The 19,960-nt window shown below is 41.4% G+C and overlaps 1 protein-coding gene across 1 annotated transcript in view; it reads right to left on the reverse strand.

The window, feature by feature from the left end:
• Positions 1-13,707, reverse strand: part of ripor1 (RHO family interacting cell polarization regulator 1) — a 67,976-nt gene extending 54,269 nt beyond the window's left edge. Inside the window, exon 1 of the mRNA XM_074631608.1 lies at positions 13,574-13,707. The gene's annotated coding sequence lies outside the window, so the exon portion shown is untranslated. The remainder of the gene's footprint in view (positions 1-13,573) is intronic.
• Positions 13,708-19,960: the final 6,253 nt, after the last annotated feature.

The following is a 19,960-nucleotide window of genomic DNA, read 5'->3' on the forward strand; positions in this document are numbered from 1 at the left end:
GTTACAACCTACACCTTAACATACTAATATAGAAAGTCTGGCACTATCAAACAGAATCAGAATTGTGTTTATTGCCAGGTGTAAGAGATTTACACTAGGAATTTGCTTTGGTTATGTTGGTGCAAGTCAAACAGTATAATAAAAAAAATTGAAATTTTAAGAATATACAATATACAAAATAAGCTTTAAACAAAAATAAACATGATATATACAGATAGTGCAAATATTGCAAATATGCAAATAAACACAACCAGAAGTCATCAAATAAGACCGATATATTTAACATTTGCTAAACCCCTCCGCTGAACAGCTATTGTCCAATCATAGCTAAGCAACCACAACTAGCCACAGCAGGTCTATGAGATAACTACCTATTGTAGTAACCTAGTGTTACTTTCAGGCCAAGCACATGCTGTGTTGGAGCCAGTCCAGGGTGTTACCATATCAGAGATTAAGTAAATGTTAGGGGCTTTTGTCCTGCTCTTTATTGACCTGAGTTGGCAAAAATAGGTTAACAAATGTTTGCCTTAACAAAATTAAGGCGAACATAAACACTTCTTCATTGTCAAATCTTAATTGAAAGATTAGTTTTTCCACTAAAAAAAATGCAGTATTTGGAAAGTAATACGGTTGGATTTCTGTGCCATTGTGTTCTTTAAAAATAATTAATAAATATAAAACACGTTACAGGGATTGTGCTGTTGCCCCTCTCCAGTTTCCAGTCTGTCACTGCTTGTGTCAGTGCTTCAGAGAGATGCTCACTGTGTGGCTCTCATAAAGGTGACGCGTCTGCAAAACGTAACTTTTTATCTCCCACTCTGAAGTGATGTGGTGGGCAGCCAGTCACAGTTCAGTAACTCTCAGTAGCCCTGGATGTCCGTCCGTCTGTAGTAAGAGCTACGCAGGCTATGTTGGACAATTCTTTGACAATTCCTAGTCGTGGCTGTTCGGGAATTATTGTGTTGCTTAAGTGTCGGCGAGAGGGAATATTAGAGCGCGGCTCAAGTAACGATACGTTAATCATATGCTGAAATCCAGCGTCCTCCACGACTGTATAAGGCTGCATATCTTTCACTATAAACCTCCCCAATGCTTTAGTTGTGATTTTTGCTCTGTCTGAATCTGAATGCTGTTTAAATGCTGCGGGGAGAAGGAGTTGTTCTTTCCTACCCGACTCTCTCCTCCTTGCGCTATCAACGGACACACCGGGGTGATGTCTTCATAAATGGTTCATCATATTGGAAGTATTGCCGCTAGCATAAACCACGCGTGTTGCACAGTGCTCACACATAGTCGCCGTTTTATCCACCACTTTTTTCAATCATTTTCATAGGAAACACTAAATCCTTAATGCTCCCATACAGCAGAGCGTAACGATGCTGGTGGATCCTCTAACCGTACTTTATCGTGTCCACTCGCCATTTCCTAAACTGACTGACAGCCGCACTCTGCACTTCATCCTGAGAAGGAGGCTGGGTCACGCTTCATCAACGCGTCATATTTTTGGGGTACAACACATGCGAAGTAAAATCTGCTCTGCACTTACGACGCACGACCGCTGCTTCAGTTACACTGCGCATGTGTTTTACCCCATACCTCAAGACCCATGTCCGCCCGTGTCCCAGCCTCCTTCCATAGGCCTTGGTTTCTAGTGTGGCAATAAATGGGAGCCAAACTCTACGTGAAAAAAATACACAATCAGCTTCATAACTTATTTCAAATGAACCAAACAATTCATACACGCCCCGAACTGTGACTAGCTAACCAAATACCCTAATAGTTGCTCATTGGTTCATCTCATCCTTAAAACCTTTTCTCTTGTTTGCAAGTGCAAACTGGAAAGCAAATTGTACAAACAATAAAGCTAAAGTCTGACATTTGTGTTGCTTGTCCAAGCATCATTTTCCATTGTAAGGCACACAGGCATTTTTTTTTGCCTTTGATAGAGAGTGATAATAGTGACAATGAGGAGAGAGATGAGCAACAAAGGTCCACAACCAGATTCAAACCATGGACGGCGCGGTTCATGATCTATGTCTTAACCCATAAGTTAAGGGGGTACCTGTGATGATACATATTTCCTTATCATACTGTACTATAATAGGCCCTTGCAACAGCAGCCATGTATATCATAGCAGGGGCAACACAGGTGTGATTGATCAAAATAATTACTGGTACCTTCAAATGGGGTTGTGTTTATCGTGTTCATGAGTTGGGCCCATATGAACGCCCCCTCATGTCGTATTCACGACCTCTGAAGTGGAAAGTTCACGACTTGTGACGTGTTTTTTCATGTTGACTTGAATGGCGCAACTTATGAAGGTTATTTTTTTTAGTGCATAATAAGTTAATATATTTTAATTTTTGCTGTGTATTGTTTATTTTCGTAATTTTATAATAGGTCTGAGGAAAATGTTGATATTCCCAACGGCCTCATCTTACTCCTCTGTCATTATACCTTTGCATGTCATCTATTCTCTCTGTTATAAAGTAACAAACCCAGCCCTGGTTCATTACATTATCAAGTAATTAGCAAAAAATTAAATATAAAGTCATTTTAATATGGTTGGACAATCTCTTACATTATTCAACAGTTGCTATGTAGCAATGAGAGAGGCATCCGGATTGTTCAGCTGGACATGTGTCCAGCTGAACAACGCTAGTAGGTCTACTATATGTAGTAAATCTTTGCTGGGATGGTAGAGTGAGTGAAATATACATTTCAGTCTTCAGAGGTGTCTAATCCATTAAATATAGCATATATTATCATATTGTATGGCACAATGTAGTCTGATATATGATAAATGGGTGCTGTAGATAGACAGAGGAAAAAAGGTTAATGTCGATGAATAGATCCTGTAAATCTGTATGTTTTTGCATACATTACAGCTCCAGACATACAACATAGTTAAACATTTTATGAAGCTAAAAATGCTGTGTGTACTATATTTACACTGTATCCCAAAAACATGCATCATTCTGTGACATTTTATGTTTTTGCTCAAATTGATGATGTCACCATCATTCCCTCTCTCTGTAATCCTCCAGAGGTGAAACCCCCCCGCCCATTTCTAACACCTGAGCTAATTGGTATGCATTGCTCCCGGGTGTGACCCAGGTTGTATCTGAATAGTCCTGACCAGCGTTCAACCCGGGTGGACTGGCTTGGTTTCAATTGACAAAAGAAGGATTGGGGGTTGGACCAGGGTAGGTTAACCCTGGTCCAACCCTGGTCATTGGTATGAAAGTGGTATAAATTGTTAGCCTCTGTGGCTTCTAGACGCCGACAGTAACGTTAATATTGCCGTTGCTTAGCAGCGGTGTTCTCACGACTTAACCACTTGAACGCCAAGCATATCGTGTACACGACTTCCCAGCTCACGAGTTTCATTTGATGGCACCAATCATATCATGTTTTTCAAAAAATTCTAGAAAGTCAACTGAACTCGGTGCATGAACCAATTTCTGACCACTTATTTGCGCCAAGTAAGTGTATTACTATTTTCTTTGCTGGGAGGCGTTTATGGTGAAGCAACAGCAAGATGTGTTGATTTTGCTTTAACAAAAGCAAATTCAACACTCAATACTAATGTTGGGAAAGGTCATCTCCGTTAGCTCATGTTCTCCAGTAACACTTTACACTCTATCTCATACAGCCTGACTTTTAGGTGACTTGTAGCTTTTAGATTTTCAGGGACAAACCCTGAACTGAACTGTACTAGTTGATGAACACAAATCATTTTAATAATGTTTCATTCTGCTGAAGTAGAATGAACTTAATGAGCTGACAGACTGTTCCTACTTCACTAAGCATCACATGACTGGCTCTCTGAGTGAGTGAGTGAGTGAGTGAGTGTGTGTGTGTGTGTGTGTGGACCCCTGTGAAGTGGGGACTTTCTGGTTAATCTCCAGCTGGCCAATAAGCAGCTTAACTGTCACTGGAGTGCAGCAGGCTAATTACTAGTTTGTAGCCAGTCTAATATACTTCAGAGTCACACCATAACCATACTGGAAATATAACCTCTAGATTAATAAATAAATTGGAAGATTTCAGTTATGTCTTCCAGTTAGGTTGGCAATGCATCAAATGTGGCAGTTTTACTTCCTATATTGAATATTAAACGTGTTATTAAACCTGAATGTTTCAAAAAGATCAGAATCTTTGCATCAATCTCTCAAATGACACAAGGTAGTTGAAGAATCCCTGCTTTAGGAGAGCGCTGCTGATTGTACCTGGGTGTCTGTGACTCCACGGTGCTGCGGCCAGTGAGCAGGCTGCGCACGCAGGGAAACTGTGTCATTGGGTTAACCCTTGATGGAAGGTTAAGCTGCAGAATGGGCAGGTATAGACACACAGAGCAGATGCTGCATTGATGGTTTAATCTGTGACCACAACCTGTTGATAATGTTACACAAGTCTCAGACCAACACTGAGGTAACCACTGAGAATGGGTTCCAAAATGTTCACAAGACTAGAGTCCTAAGGAATGCTCGCAGCCATGTGTGTAAAGCATCCTTTGGTTCCCTGAAGGGCACTATAAAAATGCAAGCTATTATTATTATTATTATTATTATTATTATTATTATCATCATCATCATCAACATATTTAGTACATCTGCAGGTTTCTGCTGCTACAGTTATGCAGGCAGGGCTGTGTACGTAGATGACTGATCTCATTCAACTTCAATCACTTATAATTGATTGGTTAACGGTGTATATCTGTGTAGTCTCGCGACACCACACAATCGAAAAGTCTCCGCCTCCCGATCTTCTTCTAAATGAAAAGTTGTTGCTAGAACGGCGGTGAGAAATGCGGACACATGGACATCTCCGTGACGTCACCCGTAGGTTTCTGAAGAGCACTTGTGAAACTACAGTAAAAGTGGGTTGCTCTGGCCGTCCCCATCTTGGCTAACCCCAGGCTAATTCAAAAATGGGCAAAGAGGTGGATCATCGGCGTATCGCCCTACCGGAAATGCTGCTCTACCTGCATTCTCCTCCATAGTGAAGACGATGTTTGTTTTTCAGCCAATGAATATGTTTAACTGTTCCGGGGTGGCTGTGGCTCAGTGGGTAGATTGGGTCGTCCATTAACCGCAAGGTTGGCGGTATGAACCCCAGCTCTTAATGTGTGCATGTCGAAGTGTCCTTGAGCGAGACACTGAACCCCAAGTTCCCCGGGCGCTTTACAGCAGCCCACTGCTCCTAAGGATGGGTTAAATTCCATGCATGTATCAGTATGTATTAGGGATGTCAATCGATTCAAATATTTAATCGTGAAATTATTAATTATTAAATATGAATCTGAAAGAAATCCTGTTCCTCTGTGTCCTCCGGTGCTTCTAACTTCAATCAAACTAGGCAGCGCTGATCAAATATGAATCAATATTCTGTTACGCCTATTTCTCTCCTCAAATGTTTTCAGAAACATCTTGTAGTGTACTGTTTAGCTGTAAAATGTGTATTTAATGTGTTTAGAGCCATTAAATACACTTGAGCCAAAGTGATGCTTCTTCACTCTATGCAGCTCTCAGTGTTTTTGGCCTCAGCGCTGCCCTCTTTGCTTTGTATGCACTCTTCGTTACCACCACTTTTTTCAAACTGAGCATCGGATTCACCTGCCCAAGGATCAGCTCCAGTGTTACAGATACCTCTAATGCTTAGTATAGTTCATCAGACCTCTGTTGGTGCAGCGGAGGTGCCACCTCAGAGAACCCCAGCAAAAAAAAAAGTTAAAAAAAATAATACCGCAACACAAAAGTTGGTCGTAGCTCTGCTTCAGCACGACATCATCCAACCAATCTCACACATGTAAGAGAACACATTGCAGGTAGAATACATTGTAGTGTCTACTGGGTAGTCTACCATTCAACTCACAAGCACTGACGAGAAGAAAATGACGCTGTGATAATTTTCCAGAGTTGTTTAGTCCGCCCTCAAAGAGTTCAAACAACCATTTGATAGGTTGGGATTTAATAAACCTTGAAAACTCATAATTTCATGATCTATAATACACATGCAGAACAATGGTGACATTGGTGGAACAAGGTTCATCCACTTATGCATTTGTTGCATAAGGATTCGTGTAAATACTGTATGTTATTCTCTCCCTATCTGTTGCATTGGCTTTGGTCCAGCAGGCAAAAGGCCTCGTAATCCTTTTATAATCTCTCTCACCTGAACCACCAGAGGCGGAGAGGAGAACACACACACACACAGAGAGAGAGAGAGAGAGAGGCAATCACTGTGACAAACGTATCAGGTCAAAAAAAGTTCTTAAATCAGACAGGGCAATGGCAAAGAAGAAGAGAATGGGCAGGGCAGATGAGATGAACAGGAATAAATGATCCAACAAGATGAGCAGGGTTTTTCCTGGGCTTAACTTCAGGCAGTCTGCTTTAGGTGATGACAAAGAGATCACTGATAACACTATTAATTAACAAGCATCATAAGGAATGAGTAATGCTGAAGCAGGAGAATGAGAGAGAATGAGCAGAGCTTGTGTGATGCAAATTTGTGGTAAATGCAAACTCAACATTTCCTGTAACTGCTTTTCAAAGCAAATGCCTTCCAGGGAAAGGAATAAGTAAGGTAGTTTCAACAGTTAACAGCTGCCCAGGACCAGTACTGAAAATAACAGCAACCAACACACCAATGAGCAAACTTCCCTCAATCCCAGACGCACTCACGTTTAAAGATAGGAGGTCAGCAAAGGGCTAAACAGCTCTTTCAGTCTGTGCAATATATGATTACTGCAACAGCTCTGTCATTAGTGAAAAGAACCTGCATGAGTCACTCTGTACAGGACGCCACTGCATGGACGCGCTCGCTATGTGTGTGTCCGGCTGAGTCAGAGGTCATGTCAGGTAGCACTCTTGAGGTTTGATAATAACAATGATCCAACTTCAGTGTGTTTTCTTAAGGTTCCGCCCATGTGTGCTTACAGCTGATGACTATTCCAATGGGTTTGACCACAGACAAAAATAATTCACGTTTCACCCCAATGTTGACCACTGCTATTAAATATACTAATACATAACATTCTATCTATTTTATCAAAATGCTTCTCTCAAATCATCCATAAAGAATATCTCAAGTGCTGACTAGTTCTAAAATAATGAATGGCCAGACTTCTGATATCCTTCAATTTATCTCTTAAAGGTGGTAAATGGGAGACTGGGAGCATTTCTATTGCCTCTGCACGGCTCTCAACATAGCGACAGCTGAGTTGCCGGCTCACAGCTAACAGCGCTAACAGTGCAAACAACGGCAATAGTGCTGACAGAACTAACAGTGTTAACCTTGGGGGGGGTGCCATGCTTCCGCAATGACGCTGTCGGTCGAGACGGCATTATCAGCTGTAACCGCCGTTTCAGAGCATTGCAGAGCGACAGCCGTGAGCTAGCCAGTGGTGCACGCTCAGATGCACTAACATGCACTAAAAGGCACGCGCGGCCGGCCCTGCTATGTCAACAAAGCACAGAGGAGCTTGGATTACAACACACACAGATGGAGAGAGACTTCATTCTCTGCTCAGGTAGACATTACTCCTCCATATGTTTAGTTGTTTGCTGCTATATTAATGCTCTGGATATCGTATAGAGAAGTTTTAATATTTTCTCTTTATGTGTTGCCTGACTTGGCTGCCTCAAGAGAAGTCAAGTCAATTTTTATCTATATAGCGCCAAATCACACTTTTCATATAGAGCAGGTTTAGACTGTACTCTTTAATTTTCAGAGACCCAACATTCCCCCACGAGCAAGCATCTGGGTGACAGTGGCAAGGAAAAACTCCCCTTTAAAAAGGAAGAAACCTTGAGCAGAACATGGCTCTGAGAGGGTGGCTATCTGCCTCGACCGGTTGAGGGAGGGAGGGAGGGAGGGAGGGAGGGAGGGAGGGAGAGAGAGAGAGAGAGACACACACAGAGATGCACAGCAACAATGACAAGACCAATAACGACTATAAAAATAATAGAATATAATTGACATGATAATAATAATGGCTAGATGGTTAGTTCAACAATACCTCCCAAAACTACCTGACAAAATCCAAAGCTTGAAAGCTTACGTTTACGTGCATTCAATTTTGAAAACCACTGGTCAGAATTTTATGAGAAGAGCTGCTCTGCCTCACTCAATCCACAGACTTATGTGTTCCACTCTCTAGCAACGCCACCATCACTCCACCAAGCAGAGGCTTGTGCAGAAGCAGAGTTTTGGTGATTTAAAAGCCGATGAGATATCTAAGTGTCTTTCAAAACTGGGTTAAATGTTATTGAAAGGTTGTAGTTCTTAGACTTCTAGATAACATATTGTATGTGTTACATACAGCTAAAACAAATACAGTCTAATTCAACAACACTGTGATAAATCTTCCCTTCATGTTATAATGTTCAGATTGTGTCAAATATGTTTAGAGAGGTGATGCAGTTTGCGATGATGTTGAATTGTATTGCATCATACTGAATGTTGTTTTTAATATTCCCTGATTGATATAAATACAGTGTGCAAAATATTAGAAACACCTCTAACTAGAACGGGCACTCGGAGAGCGCAGACCTTCGCCAAGCTGCCCGAGTACGATTGCCTCCCCCCCCCCCCCCCCTTCTCCGTTCAGCTTGCGCCATCATCCACGTGTATTTTATTTTTGTTTATGTTGAGATCAGCTGTACGTAGCGGAGCATCCTAAAACACTTCATTCAAACTGGACAGAAACAAAATAAAACGTCGTCGTTACTCTTTCCAACAATCACCAAGTGTGCTTTGGTCGAACTCAACTGTAATTTCATAGAGTTTAATGTAAAAAAATTATCCGGATCGCCAAACAAACAAACAAACAAACCAGCGGCGGTGAAAACATAACCTCCTTCATGACCCTTGGCCTTGGCGGAGGTAATAAACTGACACATGAGTGTATATTTCAACATGTAGCAGGTTCTACAAGATCTCCTTTGACATATCTGTCAGCAAAAGCTGCACAAAAGTGAAATTCTTTGCATACTCTACAGTGTTATTGTGCAGGTTTAGAAGTGATGCTAGAACTGCTTGGTTACTTGCACCTACAACCAACATAGTCCTAAAGGTTCCTCCTTTATTTTACACCCCCACGACTAAAAAAATGCTCCAGGCTTCATAACACTGTCAGTCTGAAGAGTCAAAGTCATTTACTCCCATTAGAACTTTAATAGTCCAGACTGGCACGTGTGTGTGTGTGTGTGTGTGTGTGTGTGTGCATGTCTATATAAGTGTTTCTATGCCTGTGTTTGAGAGTTTGTGTGTGTTAATTGGCGGTTTGTCCAGCTTTTCGAGGAAGTCTACTCCAGCAGAGGAAATCATTAACTTCAAAGGACCATGTGTAAGTGAGGGACAGAGGGCTAAGGCTGTCTAAAAAAACAGAATGTATGCTGGGTAAAGGCAGGTTGCTCTTTGGGCCTCAGAGCAGGTTTATTGTCCGCCAACACATGTACATACACACACACGCTTCAAACTGCCACTCTCAGTTTTCACTGGATACTCTTTCCTCTTTACTATCAGCTGGAACAACATGAACATAATGCAGAAGAAGAAAGACAAGCCAGACTCAAAGGCAAGGTGACAAGTTTGCTGTCATATAGGAGCGAGACATGAGAATCAGTGAAATGGGGATAATCCATCCTAAGCATTTAGGAGCAGTGGGCTGATGTAAAGCACCCGGGAGCAACTTTGTGTTCAGTGGACTCAAGGACACTGCGACAAGCAGACAGCAGGAGCCGGGGAACGAACCGCCAACCTTGCGGTTCAGCTACAGCTGCCCCGTTCATGTTGCTCAAGTGTTCGTTGACATAGTGATGTAGTTATGTTGGCAAGAATACGTTTTTTCTTCTACTTTTTAGATGGAACGGAACAGGAATTTTTGGGAGAGAGAAATGGTCGGAATGGTACTTCTGTGAGCTAGCCAGTGGGACGCACACACGGACACAACTTCTATTCACATGACAGGTATCGAATGAGTACTCTATAGGTATTGGATGGGACTATTGCGCATGCGCACAGCACGATGTTGATGCTGAAACGATACACTGTGCAGCCCTAGTTTACGTTGTCTACACATTTCATTTGTCATCCAAACTGTATGCTTCTTTCTACATAGTATGTATACAGTATATACAGTATTAGTACCTCCTATTAATACACTAATCGAGTACAACATTGAAGAGTTCTCAGTAAATGAGTCATCTTAGACCGACTGCGATCCTTACTTTTCATTCTCAGTTTCTGTTTCGATCATTGTCTTCACCAGATGGAACTGTGAGGGTTTGAAAAGTTCATTTGTTTGACTTTGAAGCAAAAACAGCTGCAGTCTGCACATCCTATGACTGCATCACCAGCTCTGAACCACTATGAAAGCAATGTGCCTTTGAGCAGAGTACAAAGATGACAAGCATCCATGATTATGTTATATCTATCATATCTATCTTGCCAAACATTTTCCAGATTTGACACCTGAGGACTGTACTACAAAGCGAGTTCAACATAACCATCTTATCTTCTCGTTATCTGGCTTCACTAACCCTAACAACCAAGATCACGCTAAACGGTGCTACGACGCTGGTTATCACATCGGTAAATCAACCCAGGGTTTCTCAGTCTGGCTACGAGCGCGTTCACATGAACTGGGCGGTGTTTGCAGCATATAACCAATCACAGACATGGACACGTCTACAGACTTGCAGACAGACAGGTAGAGAGGCACATTTTACAAAGGAAGAGCGAACTATATTGAACAAATACGAAGACGTTAAATACATAATCCAGACTACAAGTAGGAAGGCTGGCAAAAGAATGCCGATGTGTGTGAATGCATAAATTAACAGACTTATTAATTTAATGGAACACTCAAAAGTCAGATAAAGTCATCTAAATGGGACAGTGATTTTATAAATATCTTTCAGAAGTGTAATAGATGAATAGACCACACTTGTTTATGTCCTTTGACACATACTGTATAAGGCCTGTGTGACTATTTCAGCCTTCTTTCAGCTGCGTCCCCGTCTCCGGCGGTGTGAAACAGACTCGAGATCAAGTAAAAAAAGAAATATAAAAACATAATTCAAAGCGGTAAACACCCCCAGCATACAGCCAACTGTCCTTTCTCCATTTGTCAGTTTAAACTGTGTTGCATGTAGTCTGGATTATGACTTAAACTTCTTCATATTTGTGTAATATTACCATACAATCTGCGCACTGAGCTCTGATTGGTCAGCAGGCGCTGCTTTTATACGAGTCGCTCCGGAGCAGGTTATGTGTTCAGCATAAGTTACCATGGCGATCTACCCTGATAAGAAGGGAACCACCTTCGTAACCCTGAAGATAACTCGATAACCGTAAATCCTGCTTCGTAATACAGGCCTCTGAATGTGTAACGTGCAATAAGCATGTCAAACAAGCACACAGATAAGGTTGAAAATGAGCACCACAATCCATAAAGTTCCATCTTGCTTTATGGTTGAATTCAATAAATGTTGATTGAAATGAGAATCACATGAGTGAGTACAGTGTCTGCCCTCTGCTCCGTATCCGTTTCATACAGCTTGTTAGCTCAGACCTTATTATTAGCTGAATTAGGTCTTCTAGTGGTGAGAACCATGCGACGGCACAATGGATTTACTGTTCACTTGGCTCAGAGAGAGCAACACAGAGGGAGCGTGCATGTGGTTTTCGAAGGGGCATTCCCACAGTCAGCCTCAGCCGAGTTTGTTTTTGTCACCTATTACAGCAACATTTGGAACAGAATCAAACAGGACTGTGTGTGTGACTGTGTGTGTGTGTGTGTGTGTGTGTGTGTGTGTGTGTGTGTGTGTGTGTGTGTGTGTGTGTGTGTGTGTTTGTTTCTGCAGGCAGAGTGCTACTACTGGAGTATGTGCTGTATTTCAAAGCTATGCCAAGAATGCTGTCACTCCATCTGGAGACAGATAGCTTGTCGGGTATCATAACATAGGTGGTGGGGGGGTGCAAAATGAAATGATTAATTTAGTCTAAATATGTCAGAGTTTATGACGAATCCCCATCACAAGATACCAGAGCCCAAAGTGATGTATTCTGTTTGCTTATTTGATCTGACCAACAATCCAAAATATTCCATTTACAATTATTTGAAATGGAAAAAAAAAGCAGCAAATCCTCACATTTGAGAGAGTGGGAACAATCATTTTTGGCATTTCTTTTAATTGATAAATCATTTAAAGGTTTATAATAGTCACCTAATGTAAATCACCATCAGTGTTCTATTTCATCAGCCCCCTGAATGTAAACTGCACACAACATAATTAAATTGTAAGGCAAATCTAAAGTGTAAGGGAAAGGCCACATTCCAGATGTTACATCCCTACATATTTATATTTTCTTTTAGTATACATATTGTTTTAAATTCTAATGTTTATATAGTGCTATTTCTTATTTGATGAATTTGATGATGGAGGAAAAATAAGGCTATTTAAAGTAGTTATGAGAGTCTGCCTAATATTTGTTTTCCATGGAAAGGGACATCTGTCAAATGTTGGTAAATCAAATATGGTCCTTTTTAGATAATTGTGACCCAACTATATTGATTTTCATTTTGACAACTAGAAATGGAACTCGGAGAGCGCAGACCTCCGCCAAGCTGCCCGAGTACGATTGCAGTGTTAACTGATGTGACTTCTAAGAAATGCAGTTAAATGCAAGCTTTTGTGAGTGAGCTTTGTTCTAAAAAATACAGTCCATCTACCATATAACACTTAATAATAACACAAAAATGGGCAAATTTAGAAACAGTAGACAATAACATCTTGTACATGATAACAACTATAAATGACTTAATTCAGTGATAAAATAGTTTATCCCAACTCTACTAAAATGGTCCACAAACACACACATAACAGCAACCTTATTGTTATCTGAATCTCTCATTTCCATATGCAAAGACACAACAACATCATGTCTATAGCTCCACACTGCACTAATGCTCCCAGTCTGTCCTCTGAAGCTTTGGTCATGCAAACTTGGACACTGTCCTTAACCACATCTCATGCACAAACACACTTTTCCATTTCTAACCCAGTGAACACTACACGACACATACTTCTTGGTATATATATATATATATATATATTTTCGGCCAAACAGCAGGTTTATGTGAATGCAAAGCAGTTCTGTGTGTGTGTGCTTTGCTCCCTCTCACTGTGACTTTATGTTTTGTTGGAAGAACAGAAGATAGAATCAAACCCACAAGGTGACATCTCATTGCCACCGCTGAACGGAAGCTGCAGCTCAAAGCTTCCAGACCTGCAGCATTAACAGATCTGTTTGTCGGGTTTGTCTCTCTGGTTTATCCACAGAGAGGAGGACAGAGGACGGGACTGCAGCAGCAGAGAGGCTGCTAGAGAGACAACCACTAACCGAGACAGGGAAGATGTCCCGGGCTAACCTAACAGCTATAAGCCCCCTAACCAACCACACACAGGAGGTTAACGGTGACTAAGCCAGAGAAGATAAACGGGATAAACACCGTAGCTAGTTAGACATTAGGAGAGCTTTTTAAATGAACCGACGTACATGTTTGCTGCGGTGTCCCGGTGTCCCGGTGTCCTCTCCTTTCCCAGCTGACACAAAGTCTGTCCTTTCTCCAGATAAGAGAAACAGAGAGGCTCCTGAGAGGAATAAAGCAGTCAGTGTAGTTCCGAGTACAGCTCCTCTCTCACTCCATCAGTGTTGGTGTTAACAGCGTCTTGTCTGGTTAATAAAACGTTGGTTCAGTGAACAGATTTCTCGCATGCAGCCAGCAGAGCAACGTTCACTTAATCAGCGTCAAGCTCACCGCGTTTAATGTGACAGCTTCCGGTCGGCACTTTCAAATTAAAACCGTTTGTTCAAACTATAGTCATCTACATCCGGCCAACACTGGCTGCTCATTCGGGTTGGTAATGCAAACGTAAAATGTTATTGGGTAAAATTGTATCGGCTGGCAATGGCCAGCCGATACAATTTTACCCAATAACATTTTAACATTTTAACATTTTACAGACTACAGCTGAAGTAGGCCAGATTGGAGCAAATTAAAAAATATTTTTTATAAAACAGTCGTTATATCCTGACAGTAGTACATGAGACAGGTAATCTGAAAAAAAAAACATGTGCCTCTATGTCCTTCGGTGCTCCCAATGGCATCTGCAAGATTTCACAGACCGGAGGAAAACAACCAATCAGAGCTGATCTAAAGTCTGCCGTCCAGCTTTTGTCTATGAGAGCCAGCTGTCAATCACTAGGGAACTCCGACCAAATGGTCAAACTAGGCAGCGCTGATCAAATATGAATCAATAATATGTTACGTTAATGTCTATTTCTCTCCTCAAATGTTTTCAGAATCATCTTGAAGTGATCTGTTTAGCTGTAAAATGAGAACGTCTGTGACCCGGCAGCCATGTTGTGATCTGTTGAGGGAATACCAAGCACCGCCCACTAGCCGGAGCACAGCCAATAGGAACGCTCTCTCTCTGAAATGACCTGTGATTGGTCAAAGTCTCCCGTCACAGGCTAGATTTTCTAAAGCCTGAAAACAGAGCCATGAGGAGGTGCAGAAGTCTAGTTTTCTCTCAGAACACTTGAATTACAATATGCTGAAAGGTTATTATGGAATTTTTGCCCAATGATGCCAAAAAATTGTTGCCTATTGAAGCTTTAAGGTGATTGATTTGCTTACATGGTTCATGACCAAGTGGCAACCTCCAGTTCTGAAAAGTGAAGCCAATGCTGAAGTGCCTTAAACCTGCATTCTTTTTAACAGCCAGCAGGGGGCGACTCCTCTGGTTGCAAAAAGAAGTCTGACTGTCTAGAAGTCTATGAGAAAATGAGCCTACTTCTCACTGTATTTATTACCTCAGTAAACATTGTAAACATGAGTTTATGGTTTCAATTGCTAGTTTCAAGTCTTCTTCAACACAGCATGATGTTCATTTAGTAAATTATGCTCCCATTTAGAGTCAAATAGACCATAAAGCAGAGGATGCATGTTTTTGTTTACAACTTTAACCCTCTCACAGTGTGTTTTCAGTTCATCGAAGTTAATTGTAACATTTGTTTACCTAACAATGTCTTATTCTGTGTTCGGTTGTACTTAGCTCCACCCTCTTTTGTCACTTCTGGTTGCCAAAAGACAAAATGGCGACGGGATGCCTACTTTAGGAGAAACAAAATTTAGATTGTGACTTTGCACTCGGTGGCTCAAATCACGGTTTCACAAGCGTGTCAGACAACCTATACGGTGGCCTTCAGGTGACGTAAAATTGTGAAATGCCCTCTCTAGAGCCAGTGTCCATTTCTGGAACTGAAGGTACCATGTGCATGAAGCTGTCATGTGTTGTCTGGAATGCATGCCGTAAGTGATATGTACTTAAAGGCGACAGGATACACTGCAAAGTGAGTGGGAAGAACCGGGGGTTCAACATGTCCTTTTAGCCCTGGAACCCCATAACTGGTTAATTTGTCCTTGTTCACGGTGTGGAAGAACTGGGAGTAAACAGAGCCCAGCAACTAATTTCCCCCTGGGGCTTCCTATCAGGTTAATGCAACTATGCTAAGCAGCATTTTAAATATAAGACTGGAAATATAAAACAGTAACAACACATTTCTTTCTACATAGTTATGAGTAGACAAGACTTTACACAGATCATTTTTTTAGGATTAGCCTGACTATGGATCCATCAAACGGTGGTGCATTTTGTGTGCTCCCCTCAATAAATAGTAAAATAGAAAAGGTGGTCTTAATTGGTGGTCTTTTTTTTTTCTAGTATGGGATTTTCTAATTAAAGAGACAACCTAAGAAAAATGTTGGTCAAATAATTTTACATATTCAGTAACTGACTGAAGACACATTTCTGTGTGATTTAAAATCCTGCATTTATTTTTGTAAAATTTAAGTTCTGTGTTTTCTTTACTTGACCTTGTTGAGGAAACACCACATGAGAGGGATGTTAAAAAAGAATTCAGGTTGTACTAGATCGCCATCTGCTGGACATTTGAAAGTAGGAGCTGCCACCAGACTATATGTCATACTTTACTTTAATACCCCCTATTTATGGTATTAAAATACCATATTTGAATGCAGGCTAATAGAAATAAGTGTCTACGTTAGTGTTTGTGATATTGTCATTTATCATTGTGTCATTTATTATTATGTGATAGTGATGATTTGGGAGATTTGTGTCACATGGATATGGTACGTCATGTAAAGGGAGCTGTAAATACAGTGGCCGTGTTTCCTCCCTGCAGTTTCTCTATCTGTCCATTCTGGTTTTCTTCTCTCTTAAAATGCTTCCTAAGTATCAAGGTTGCTGAGGGGGTGACCTTGATGTTTAAGAAATGAGACAGCTTGCAGGTTGTATGGACACTCACAAGCAAACTTTAGTATGCCAGAGTGCATTAGATTAAGGTACTTAATTATATTGATTGTTTTGTACTTGGTAGCTGTGACTGACTTTTGGGCATCCTAGTGAGGATCCCCATCTTAAGGGAGGCGGTGTGACGACCTCTCTCTCTTACTGTACTGACTGAGTGCTTTGCTGCAGCCTTTGCAGATCCAGGGAGTAGCTGGTTGGTGTAACTGGGAAGGTCGTCTGTTGTACCTGCCCATCTGGACTGGGCTGCCGAGAAGCCATAAAAGGACTGCCTTCTGACAGTCTCACTCTCTCAGCTGGGCCTGCTGCATCTACCTCACCATTCTTGGTTTGTCACACCAGCCAACACACATTACACCATATTTTCACTCATGCACACACTACTGACATGACTGATTTCTCTCCTACTTACACACCCCACCAGTTAGTTGATATGTTTGTTAATTTGAGTTAAATAAATTACTTGATATTGATATATCTATGTGGTCTCCCTTTCTGTTGCCAGCCTTGAGCCAGGTGGTAACAACGGCACTCATAGTTAATATAATCAGCTGTTCACCTGGGTGCCACAGGGCAGCTGACGGAGATTTATCAAACAGAATTCACAGAACAGGGTGTGAGGTGGGTTTTCTTTGGGTGAAGAAGGAAATGAGGAAGCAGATTACTTGGCAAAGAATGCTGCTCCTGTGGATAAAGTAGAAAAAAAACCAACAATACAATACGGACCATCAGAATATACAATCATAAACAAGACAGTCAAAGAAATGTGGCAGAGAAAAGATGATAGAAAAGAAACAGTAATCATAACCTGGTTGAGGCTGCAGGGCATTGTGGGCTCAGGAGTGGGTTGGCTTTGATTGGGAAACATCCAGTGTGAGTGTGGAGACTCAGAGACGGGGAGACACATCCTCACCCAGAGCAAGAACTACTCACATCAAAGGAGAAAGCTGTTCAGAGACCTGGGAGCATCTGGAGGAACTGTTTTAACCCTGAACACATTACTCAACCTGGATAACTGGACAAAAATGAAGAAACTGATGGCGTATGTGCACAGTATTGGACTAGCCTATACAAAATAATTTAAGTAACTGTTAAGAGAATCATTTAATAAACAGTAGAGGGCAGCAATACGCCATAGCAGCATCTAGTCTGCTAAATCCAATGAAGAAGAAGAAGCAGGGTTAGGGGCTGGTGTCGAAAAGTCCTTTTTCTCTTAGGAAGGTTCCTAATGGAGTAAAATGACCCGGAAGTATCTCAGTAGCAGCCATGATAAGAGCTGTTTGAACTCTCCAAATGTCAGGGAAAGGAGCTTCAATGCTTCCTTTCTTATCTCCTTTAGCATAGGATACACTGGACCATCTTTTAGCAAAGGAAAAGAGAGAATAACATCCCACAATTCCTTGCGGCCGCAGCATATAAAGCAACGCACCGTTTGGCCGTTCATAATAACAAACGATATGCTTATCTTGCATATTATTTTCATACACTAATTGGGATTCATGTTTAATATGAGTGGACAGTGACAACCATTTAGTTTCACTTTAATTCTAATTAACTATTTATTTTGAACGTGTAACAAATACCTAAGTAAAAAACAAAACAAGAATAACTAATAAAATGAACAGTAAACAATCAATTAACAAATAATCAACATAAATAAATATTACATGTCCAAAAAGAAGTTGGAAGAAATATATGGTCCTATCCCTTCTCCATAACTCCAACAATTAACTCAATATTTATCATATATTCCTTTGTTTATTTCAATTCCAACCTTGGTAATGAAGTGATATTTTTCACCGGTTGTCCACATTTAAGGTCAGATGATCCTTTAATATATGTTGATGTAAAGCGTTACAGCAGCAGAAAGAGCTGTGGTATCTCTCTTTCACACCGCGGGTGAAGGAGCCTGTCATTAAAATGAACACACGGGGGGAAGCAGCACCTTTTGTAGTCCATTTTCAGAACATTGTAGTTTCACCACGGCAGACTCACGTCACTAACATCCGCCGCCGTCGCATCATAATTACGGAGCCTAGTGAAAGAGCAGTCGGATTCTCTTAACACCACGGTTGTCTGTTCCTCAGTCCTTCTGAATTCTCATCTTTCCTTGACCTCATGACGTTTTCCATCGAGGTCAAGGAAAGATGATTAGGAAAAGACGTTAGGACGTAATTTTTTTACTTTTCGACCGCAGCCAGGGTTTGGTTAAGACCGCTCTTGGGATAGAGATGGTTAGGTTTAGGCATTGAAAACAAATAATTAGGTTTAGGATAGGTGTAAGGTAGGATGGTCTTCTTCCAGGGTCCTACTCTCGCATTTTAATGAGGGAAGAGAAGAGAGGGGATAGGGGAGAGAGAGGGAAGAGAGAGAGAGAAGGCGCTGAGAGCATGAATGCAACAGAGACCCTCTGAATGTTTTGTTTCTTCACAACTACTGTTGCTGTTGACGCTGGTAGGAAAAATAAATTGCTCAAAAACAGTCCCAAGAAGTGTGTCTCAACCTTATACACAACACAACGCATAATCAGACCTACTACACATGGACCAGGTCAGTGTGTAATTAATGTTCTGATATAGATAGAACTGCTGTCTGCCTATAATTACTACATACTGGAGGTCCAGTGCTTTACATTGGATATATGTCAAAATGTGTGTGTGCGTGTGTGTGTGTGTGTACAATGAGAGGCTTATTCTTTTCACGATCTATGTAGCTGATGTCATAATGACATTGCATTGTTGACAACAAGAGGAGAGCATGAAGAAGAAGACAAGAATGGAATAAAGCGGGAGAAGACAGAGAGGAGAAAAAGGAAAAAGGACAGGAGAGGAGGAAAAGAAAGGAGGAAAAGAGAGGTGAGGGGGAGGACAGGAACAGGAAAAGGGGAGAGAAGAAAAGGGTGGAGGAAAGGGGAGGAGAAGATGGGTGGAGATAACCTTCTCAGGTTGTCTATAATTACTGTTCAGCAGTAGTTGTCTTTACTGTGTGTGAGAAGAGAGAGAGCGAGAGAGAAGAGAAAGTGTGTTGAGGTGTCAAAATGTTGAATCATTAATTACTGCACACTTGGTCTGAACATGTATTGAGGGACCACAAACCTCCTATAGCCTACATAACACTGAGAACATTGGTCCTGGGTTTTTGTTAGCGTTTGTGTCCTGTTTTAGTTTGAAAGTCCTTTCCCCCGTGTCTTGTCTGGTTTTACTTCCGCCTTTGTTTGTTTCCCGCTTTTTTGATTATCTGCCCTGCCCTGATCAGTTTCACCTGTCCCTCATTAGTCCTGCACTCGCCTCACCTCCTGCTCACCTGTTCTCACTTCCCCCGTTAGTCAGTCACTATTTATACCACCTCAGTTCCTTTGTCGGTTCATCTTTTGTCATGCACGGAGTCTTGTTTGTGCTGTTACCTGCCAGCATTTTGGGTTCTCTCTGCCTGTTCTGTTCCAACACCTGACACATTCAACATATTTGCATTCTGTAATTACCTTTCTATGTATTCCTGCTTTGGATTCAGATTGCCTCCACACGCTCAAGGCATTCACAGGAAACAACAC

The sequence above is a fragment of the Sebastes fasciatus genome, chromosome 4 (genome assembly GCF_043250625.1).
Source record: "Sebastes fasciatus isolate fSebFas1 chromosome 4, fSebFas1.pri, whole genome shotgun sequence".
Classification (NCBI taxonomy): domain Eukaryota; kingdom Metazoa; phylum Chordata; class Actinopteri; order Perciformes; family Sebastidae; genus Sebastes; species Sebastes fasciatus.